This window comes from Mustelus asterias, chromosome 16 (assembly GCF_964213995.1).
Source record: "Mustelus asterias chromosome 16, sMusAst1.hap1.1, whole genome shotgun sequence".
In the NCBI taxonomy this organism is placed as follows: domain Eukaryota; kingdom Metazoa; phylum Chordata; class Chondrichthyes; order Carcharhiniformes; family Triakidae; genus Mustelus; species Mustelus asterias.
The window spans coordinates 91501667-91508623 of NC_135816.1; the positions used below are offsets into that span (position 1 = coordinate 91501667).

Below are 6957 nucleotides of genomic sequence, written 5' to 3' on the forward strand. Positions count from 1 at the left end.
TCCTCTGCACTCTTTCCAGCTCTTCCACATCCTTCTTATAGTGAGGTGACCAGAACTGCACACAATATTCCAAATGTGGTCTCACCAAGGTCCTGTACAGTTGCAGCATAACCCCACGGCTCTTAAACTCCAACCCCCTGTTAATAAAAGCTAACACACTATAGGCCTTCTTCACAGCTCTATCCACTTGAGTGGCAACCTTTAGAGATCTGTGGATATGGACCCCAAGATCTCTCTGTTCCTCCACAGTCTTCAGAACCCTACCTTTGACCCTGTAATCCACATTTAAATTAGTCCTACCAAAATGAATCACCTCACATTTATCAGGGTTAAACTCCATTTGCCATTTTTCAGCCCAGCTTTGCATCCTATCTATGTCTCTTTGCAGCCTACAACAGCCCTCCACCTCATCCACTACTCCACCAATCTTGGTGTCATCAGCAAATTTACTGATCCACCCTTCAGCCCCCTCCTCTAAGTCATTAATAAAAATCACAAAGAGCAGAGGACCAAGCACTGATCCCTGCGGCACACCGCTAGCAACCTGCCTCCAATCCGAAAATTTTCCATCGACCACCACCCTCTGTCTTCGGTCAGACAGCCAGTTACCTATCCAATCGGCCAACTTTCCCTCTATCCCACACTTCCTCACTTTCATCATAAGCCGACCATGGGGGACCTTATCAAACGCCTTACTAAAATCCATGTATATGACATCAACTGCCCTACCTTCATCAACACACTTAGTTACCTCCTCAAAAAATTCTATCAAATTTGTGAGGCACGACTTGCCCTTCACGAATCCGTGCTGACTATCTCGGATTAATCCGCATCTTTCTAAATGGTCGTAAATCCCATCCCTAAGGACCCTTTCCATCAATTTACCAACCACCGAAGTAAGACTAACCGGTCTATAATTACCAGGGTCATTTCTATTCCCTTTCTTAAACAGAGGAACAACATTCGCCATTCTCCAGTCCTCTGGCACCATCCCCGTGGACAGCGAGGACCCAAAGATCAACGCCAAAGGCTCTGCAATCTCATCCCTTGCCTCCCACAGAATCCTAGGATACATTTCATCAGGCCCAGGGGACTTATCGACCTTCAGTTTATTCAAAACTGCCAAGACATCCTCCCTCCGAACATCTATTTCCTCCAGCCTATTAGCCTGTAACACCTTCTCTTCCTCAAAAACATGGCCCCTCTCCTTGGTGAACACTTGTGCTGTAGTTTTTCTATGTTTCTATGTTTCTAATGACATTGCAGCAAAATAGTGGGATACAATTTCAAATAATACACCACAATGCTTGCTTGTTAGTTTTAGCTGTGAATTAGTGGGTGAAAGTGTCTGTCTAATGAATAGGTAATCCTCACTTAGAATTTGAGCAGGAGCTTGGTCTGTTTCTCCATGACATTGTTTCACATTCCTGCTCCAATTCAGTGTTCCTATGTGTTCAAATATTCTCTTTATTAACTCAAAATCTGATCCAAATTAATCCTTGAAGCATGAGGAAAAACATAACTGAATGATGTAATTGCAGGGTCTGAGCTTTCATTTAGTGTGTGGAATTATGGAGTCTTTGGAGGGAATTAAAGGGACAAAGCAAGTTGAAGAGTCAGAAAATTGAAATATTGGTGGGGAGAAAGAGCAAGGAACTGGATTCGAGTCTTTGGCCTAACGAGTGTTTTATACAGCTCGATCATAACCTCCCTGCAAAAATTTGCTGTAACTGGAGCATGGGTTCTTGGTACAAAGCACAATAACCAATGGCAAATGAACATAGCTATTTCAGAAAATGTTACCTTTATTGACAATCAAAGGTATTGAATCTATGGCTTCAGCTTTATTCGCACCAATGTCAAACCATGTAAGTGAAATGACAATCATCTGAGAATAGACTCTAAGTGCTGGAACACCTCCCTCTGTTCCTATCATAAAGTCATAATCATAGAGATATAGAGCATGGAAACAGGCCCTTCAGCCCAGCTCTACAATGCCGACCAGGTTTACTAAACTGAACGAGTCCCACTTGTCTGCATTTGGTCCATTTCCCTCTAAACATTTCCCTTCCATGTACCTGTCCAAGTGTATTTTAAATGTTGTAATTGTACCTGCTCTACCACCTCCTCTGGCACTCCCTTCATATACACACCACCCTCTGTATGAATAAAGCTACCCCTCTGGTCTCTTTTAAATCTTTCCCTTCTCACCTTAAACATATGCCTTCTAGGTTTGGACTCCTACGCTAGGGAAAAAGACCTTGACAATTCACCTGATCTATGCGCCTCCTGATTTTACAACATCTATTAGTAACACCTCATCCTCTATGTTTCAGGGAAAAAGTCACAGCCTATCCAGCCTCTCCTTACAATTCAAACCTTCCAGGCTCGGTGAATCTTTTTTACTCCCTGTCCAGTTTAAGAACAGTATTTGTACACAGTACTCAAAACGTGGCCTTATCAATGCCTTGTACAGTTGTAACATAACGTCCAAACTCCTGTACTCAATGCTGCACGGTGGCACAGTGGTTAGCACTGCTGTCTCACAGTGCAAGGGACCTGGGTTCGATTCCTGGCTTGGGGAATCTGCGGAGTCTGTGCGGAGTCCACATGTTCTCCCCGGGTCTCGTGTGTTTCCTCTGGGTGCTCTGGTTTCATCCCACACTGTAGGATTCTATGATCCTAAGTAGGCATGCATTAACACTGCAATGAAGCTACTGTGGAAATCCCCAAGTATCCGCACTCTGGCACCTGGTCAGGTATACTGAAGAAGAATTACCAATTGCACCCAGCCAACACATCTTTCAGACTGTGGGAGGAAACCAGAACACCCGGCAGAAGCCAACTAGACATGAGGAGAATGTGCAGACGACACACGGACAGTGACCGAAGCCAGGAATCAAACCCAGGTCCCTGGCACTGTGAGGCAACAGTGCTAACCACTGTGCCACCATACTGCCCTGTTTAATGCAAAGATCACTAAATTTCAGATTTGCAATAATGTGCAGGCTTTTGGGAATATTTTGTGTAAACGGCATTGAAGTGTCACATCAACAATTGAATGGTGGAGCAGGCTTGACAGGCTGAATGGCTACTCCTGTTCCTACGTTCATGTAAATTATTTGCATTTCCAAACTTTGTGTCAATGGATTAATTCAAAAATTTACTGCCCACACTTTGCTGTGAAGTTGTCTTAGTTGGTGAAAGCACATATACAATAAGCCATAGCTTCTGAGTTCAAATCTCAACAGTGCCTTCGTCAATGCATGATCTTTGGGTCAAAAAGGAAGCAGTGCTGTATTTTTAAGTGGAAAGCTCACGGAGCCCACAGTCCAGATAACCCTATCATCCAGACTCGGATAATTTAGCTGTCATCTCTCCACAGATGTTGACAGACCACTGAGATTTTCCAGCATTTGTTTTGTTCTGGTTTCAGATTCCATCATCCACAATAATTTGCTTTCATATCGTGGTAATATATATGTTGACCGCCTAGAAATTGGGATTTTATAAATCATTTTTAACATGTCGACCATTATTTACTGGGTTTTGTACTTGGACAGCAATTTCTCTTTGCTTCCCTGCTCTCACATTTTTCACCACTGAGAAAACACTCTACTGGTTTCTCACCTGCCATCTGCAATATCTGCTCTTTGTGTAACTCCCACATTCTTCCCGATGGGCTCTGCTCCTTCTATTCACTGTCCTTCCCTTTCAGCCCCTGTGTACAAATAGAGCATGAATGGCTATTTGGCCCCTTGAGTCTGCTCTGCCATTCAATAAATGGCCAATCTGCTTCTGTTGAGTTGCACATTTCCCATCTAACCCTGATCACCTTTTATTCCTTTGCCGAACAAGAATCTATCTACCTCCACCTTAAAAATATTCAAGAGACCCCACTTCCACCACCTTCTCAGGCACAGAGTTACAAAGTTGTACAACTCTCTGAAAGAAAAGAATCCTTATCTCTGTCCTATAAAGGTGTCCACTAATTTTAAAGCAGTGCTGGACCCTTGTCCCGGACTCACCCACAACAGGAAACATCCTTTCAATGTCCACCCTGTCAATACCATCAGGATCTTACATACTTAAAGAAAGTCACCCCTCACACTTCATGCTGAGTGGACACAGATCCAGCCATTCCTACCTAACCTCATAAGACAAACCAGTCATTTCAGGTAGGAAACTACAAAACCTCCTCTGAAAATCATCAAACATATCTGCATCCTTCCTTAAATAAGGAGACCAATACTCCATACCATATTCGTGTTTTGCCAATGCACTCTGGAACTGAAGCATAACATCCTTATCTTTATCTTCAATTCCTCTCATAAAAAATTAACCTTTTTGATATATTTATGAAAATTATTATGATATTTGCAAATGGATTGTAGATATATCAGTGTATTATTCTGCAAAAATGTGTGTGTACCTGTGCATTATTTCTCAATGTATTTGTGTTTTAGGAGCATTGAAATATCAGAGAGAAATACATAGGCAGAAAAAAGAAAACTTTTCAAATAAAATCTAATCCAGTTGAATCAATGAACGAGTTATAGAGATGCTTTTAATCAACGTGTATGCAACAGAGGCACAAAATTAATTTGTGTTCATTGTGCTAAATCAGAAGTATATCTCAATTACTTCTTGCCGATTGAATTATCTTTATCATGTTGACTTTTAGCATTGCAAGTATTCTCTAGTGGTTAGAATTTGATCTTTCACCACTGCAACATCTGTCCGATTCCTGGTCAGGAAAGCAAATTTGCTGATCTTTGAGATCAATGACAATTGGTTGCTTAAACACATAGAAACTGTTTCCCCTGTTGGGAGGAATGGGTCTTAATTTTAATGGGTTTTTGTCACTGATCCACAGTAAAAATGCCAAACGAGTGAGAGAGAAGTCCGGAATTACTTTATGCAAAACGACTAATCCGAATTTTTGAAATAATTCTTTAAATGATTGTTATCACTGCTTTAGTTTGGATAAAATGGAGTTTTTCACAAACTGAAGGAACAGTTCCTTCACTTCACTGAAGGGAACAGGAGAATTCAATGGAAATTGGTAGATTCTTTGTTGCTTCTCGGAATTGAACTACTTGAGCAACACCTCCTCATCGAGTCATGGACAGAATCATGGAGTTTTACAGCACAGAAAGAGGATCTTTGGCACATCCTGTCTGTGCCAGTCATCACCTATATATTCTAATTCAGCTTTACTGCACTTGGTTCGTTGCCTTGTATGCTATGATGTTTCAAGGGGTGCTCATCTAATATCTTCTTAAATGTTGTGCGTGTTGCTGCCTCTCCCACCCTTTCACACAGGGAGTTCCAAATTCGCGCCACCCTCTGATGGAAACGTTTCCTCAAATCTCCTCTGAATCTCCGCATCGTTAGTTTAAATACAAGGTTGGCATTCATGTCGAGAGGGCCAGAATACAAAAGCAGGGGTGCACTTCTGAGGCTGTATAAGGCTCTGTTCAGAACCCATTTAGAGTATTGTGAGCAGTTTTGGACCCCATATCTAAGGAAGGATGCGCTGACTTTGGAAAGGGTCCAGAGGAGGTTCACAAAAATGATCCCTGGAATGAAGAGCTTGTCGTATGAGGAACGGTTGAGGGCTCTGGTCTGTACTCATTGGAGTTTAGAAGGGTGGGGGAGAACTTATTGAAACTTACAGGATGCTGCAAGGCCTGGATAGAGTGGACGTGGAGAGGATGTTTCCACTAATAGGAAAAGCTAGAACCAGCGGGCACAACCTCAGGCTAAAGGGATGATCCTTTAAAAGAGAGATGAGGAGGAATTTCTTCAGCCAGAGAGTGTTGAATCTATGGAACTCTTTGCCGCAGAAGGCTGTGGAGGCCAGGTCATTGAGTGTCTTTAAGACAGATGGGTTCTTGATTAATAAGGGCATCAGTGGTTATGGGGAAAAGGCAGGAGAATGGGGATGAGAAAGCAAATCAGTCATGATTGAATGGCGGAGCAGACTCCTTGGGCCGAGTGGCCTAATGCTGCTCTTATGTCTTATGGTCTTATGGTGGTAAATCTATATTCTGTAAATAAACTGGGGGTGGGATGGGGTGGTAGAGGGGGGCGGTGTACCTTTCTTTCTATCGACCCTGTCTATGTCCTTCATAATTTTGTACACCTCCATGAGATCCCCCCCACCTCCCCCTTAACCTTCTCTGCTGGAAAGAAAAAAAAGCCTCAGTCAATCCAACTTCTCTGCACAGCTGACCAGTCTCCCCATAGCTGCCTGGAAGTGTATTCCTTTAACTTCGATAGATAACCTTCTCTATAGTCGTAGAGGCGGGTACAATTTTGTCTTTTAAAAAGCATTTAGACAGTTACATGGATTAGATGGGTATGGAGGAATATGGGCTAAATCCCGGCAATTGGGATTAGTTTAGGGGTTTTAAAGAAAAGGGCGGCAAGTTGGGCCGAAGGGCCTGTTTCCATGCTGTGAATCTCTATGACTCTAGATCCGCAAAGTTAATCCTTCCTTCATCTCTCCACAGATGCCGTCGGAGCTGCTGAGTGTTTCCAGCACCTTCTGTTAATATTTCAGATTCCCATCGTCAGCAGTATCTCACTTTTTGAACAAAGAACAAACAATCCCTGTGCGGGAATCAATATTAAATAACAAATGGGAAACAGCAGAGCGTAAAGGTTCAGAGAAACAGTGAATTTTACAGAATCTGAGTAATTATACCCTGGCCCCACACGACAGTTCAGGGAATAAGAAACTAACACTTAAAATAGAAGATAAATGGAGGCTGGAAATATTTTTATTTGATTTACACTTGCGTATATTTTCGGATCAAAATCTCATCGAAACAGTTCAATTTCCGTTTCTCATCTGAGACGTTTAAAACATCAACAAGATTGCGATGGCCGGGAATCGAACCCGGGTCAACTGCTTGGAAGGCAGCTATGCTCACCACTATACCACCATCG

At 42.5% G+C, this 6957-nt stretch overlaps 1 non-coding gene across 1 annotated transcript; it reads right to left on the minus strand.

The window, feature by feature from the left end:
* Positions 1–6886: 6886 nt before the first annotated feature.
* On the minus strand, positions 6887–6957 carry trnag-ucc (transfer RNA glycine (anticodon UCC)). Its single transcript has one exon. It is a non-coding gene; the product is annotated as a tRNA-Gly (tRNA).